Source organism: Austrofundulus limnaeus, unplaced genomic scaffold, assembly GCF_001266775.1.
Source record: "Austrofundulus limnaeus strain Quisiro unplaced genomic scaffold, Austrofundulus_limnaeus-1.0 Scaffold145, whole genome shotgun sequence".
In the NCBI taxonomy this organism is placed as follows: Eukaryota; Metazoa; Chordata; class Actinopteri; order Cyprinodontiformes; family Rivulidae; genus Austrofundulus; species Austrofundulus limnaeus.
The window spans coordinates 616,718-619,936 of NW_013952547.1; the positions used below are offsets into that span (position 1 = coordinate 616,718).

At 37.8% G+C, this 3,219-nt stretch overlaps 1 protein-coding gene across 1 annotated transcript in view; it reads right to left on the reverse strand.

Moving 5' to 3' along the window:
- Positions 1-2,679, reverse strand: part of si:dkey-175m17.7 (uncharacterized) — a 27,447-nt gene extending 24,768 nt beyond the window's left edge. The window contains exon 1 of the mRNA XM_014016443.1: positions 2,449-2,679. The gene's annotated coding sequence lies outside the window, so the exon portion shown is untranslated. The remainder of the gene's footprint in view (positions 1-2,448) is intronic.
- Between the last annotated feature and the right edge of the window lie 540 nt (positions 2,680-3,219).

The following is a 3,219-nucleotide window of genomic DNA, read 5'->3' on the forward strand; positions in this document are numbered from 1 at the left end:
TTTCAATACTTGGTAGTTTGTAAAACATTAAGCTACATGTTTTAGCTGATTACATCTCTATGAGGCACCAAATGAAAAAATGATGTTTGTACAGAAAATGGATGGATGGATGGATGGATGTTTAAAAATGATCACTAACACATTTTCATTATTTAGCTCACCTTGGAAACACCATGGCTTCAGGTTTGGAGGTGCTGATCTTGAGAGATGAGAGTGCAAACCCAGGTTTTCATGTACTTTAGTTTCATTTTAGCTTCAAACATTCTATTTAAGATTGGAATGAAGAGTCTTTTAAACCTATTTGAGACTTACTTTTTATTTTGTGTCTCTCTGACTTTCTAAAGCGTGCAACCAGGGAGTGGCAGATACAGCTGCAATGGCAATATCAATATCTTAGCTGAAATTTGCTCCTGCATTATCTAAAACATGTGTTTTCTCAGCCTCTTCCTTCTCCAAACAGCACCGCACCYTGATGCATCCATCCCCTGCCAACACTAGAATCACTTATTCTGCAGCCTGGCTTCAGCTTCAGTCACAGCTGTGACTGTAATGAGTCAACTCTTTTAAATTAACAGCATGAGCCACACAATAGTTCACATCCCATTTGTTAGGGACTTAGCACCTGCTGCTTGTGATAAAATAATGATGAGTGAATCTGGGAACTGAATGGATTATATCATTTGACACCTGCACTCTAAATGAGATAATGGTGTTCTGTATTTTTAATGTGTCAGATAAGGCCTTCTGTGTAACTGTCGTACATTACAGGAGGGATTTGTTGGGAGCCCTGTAAGTCAGACAAAGCTGTACAATATTTTGTGTGTATTGACTAAAAAAAGCACAGGTTAAAACCTCCCATGATAGAACTATGAGCACGCACAGGACTCCCATAGTGATGTGGCGGTCAGCAGTGTTTGGAGGTCCTGGGTGGAGCATGGTGGCAGCACATCTATGATGAGGAATTCTGAAAAACTCTATCAGTTCATCATAGCAGCTAAAATGTTGACCTCACTTCATAGTTCAGTCCTCTGGGGATCCACTAAGCCAGCATGAGAACATCAGGACACCTGAACTTATTTTAATAGACATTTGACAATGTCTACCCTCATCCATGGTCACAAATTTTGGGTAGTGACCAAAAGAACAAGACTGAAGATACAAGTGATCAAAATGAGTTTTCTCTGTAGGGTAGCTGGACTCTCCCTTAGAGATAGGGTGAGAATTTCAGTTATCCTGGAGAGACTCAGAGTAGAGCCACTGCTCCTCCACATTGAGAGGAGCCAGTTGAGGTGGTTTGGGCATCTAGTAAGGATACCTCCTGGACGCCTCCCTAGGGAGGTGCTTCAGGCTTGTCCAACTGGGAGGAAGACCCAGGACACTCTGAAGGACATGTGTTTCTTGGCTGGCCTGGGAACACACTTGGGTCCTCCTGAAAGAGGTGTAAAGTGTGGTCTGGGCTTCCCTGCTCAAGCTGCTGCCCACTTCAAATAAAGTGGAAGATAATGGATGGATGGTTTGACAATAATTCACACCTTCTGCTGTTTTAAAGTCATGTTTATTTCCTCTTTTATCTCTGTGAGCAAAAACTGTCTAACTGGAGCTAAAGAATGAACTGTAATGAAAATATAAACTGGGTTTGTCTCCTGTGAATTGCAGGAAAGATGCACTCCTGCTGGAAAAAAAACTAACTCTTACATAATGACTTATGTACATTTTTAAGTACACTTTCTACCTATGCTATGCACTCAACATGTGGTTCTTTCCCTTTACAATCACACAGATAAGCATATAGAGATCATGAAGTGTTTGGTGCTTTGCCAAATGGTTACCATCCTCTAAAGCCCTGAAACATTCCAGCACTTTCAGGACCTTGGACAGTTCCTCCAGCCCTTTATGCTGTCTAAAGTCTTGAGCACTTTCAGGACCTTGGACAGTTCCTCTAGCCCTTTACACGTCTAAAGCAGGAATTCCCAACCAGGTGTATGTGAGCATATTACAGGGGATACATGGAAAATTTTTCCAGGTTTGAAAAATAAAATAAAAATAGGACTGAGATATGTAGGGCCCTATAATTTCCGCAGTGCGGAAATTGTAGATGGAATCACAGAATTAACAAATTTTGGAATCCAGTTTAAAATGTGGAATCTCACAGAATTTAATCATTTGGGTGAGTTTCTGATGTATTTTGGCACAGCTGTTTTCTGCACCTGCCATTACCTGGTTTATTTATTTATTTCTTATTTATTTATTTATTTATTTATTTATTTATTTATTTATTTATTTATTTATTTATTTATTTATTCATTCATTCATTCATTCATTCAATTTCAAGGTAACATTTTTATCTTTATGTTTAATTTGAGTTGGAAATAAAACACTCCATTTTTATTCACCAACTAATAGAAAGTAGGTTAATCTGAGCTTATGGATTCAGAACAATTTCTTTACCTGCTTGTTCCATCTGAAGAGGCCCGATCGGAGCCCAGTCTGGTGTTTGACGCTGAAATCAGAACCCACAGCCTCAGCATGGTTCTGTTCATTAGGCCCATGGCTCATTTCCTGCTCAATCCATCAGAGCAGTGGAGCTGTTAAATATAAAAGGCAAATAATAATGCAACACTTGTAAGCTTCAGTAAAATAAATGATTATAAACAGACTTTTATACACAGATGAATGATTTAGACTAAAATAAATTCACAGGAAAATGCATTTATATGATGAATAACAGTAAATATGTGTATTAAGTGATTAGGTTTTATTTTACAATGTTTACAATATTATTTAAACTGTTCTTTAAAAGGTCCAACCATTAGTTTTTTTTATATATAATTGCTTTTGTTCAGAGCAGCATTTAAACTGTTCTTTAAAAGGTCCAACCATTAGTTTTTTTTATATAATTGCTTTTGTTCAGAGCAGCATTTAGTCTTTGTGGATGTTGAGTCAAACACTGGCTGCAGGTTGACATAAAGCACATTTTTTGTAGCCATCAGAGTGTATAAAACAGAAAAAAACATATCCTGAGTTATAGAACGAAGCACAAGAAAATGTCACAGTGAACAGGAAAGTTAGTATGCCTGCAAGAAATGATAATCGTTTTTTTTTTTTTTTGTCACACCAGGGGTTCATTTTCTAGTTTATGTGTTTGCAATTAGAGCGTCTTTATGCTGGCAATAAACAAAGACAGTTATTAAGACACATTGCAAGCTGCAGCAGGGGAGG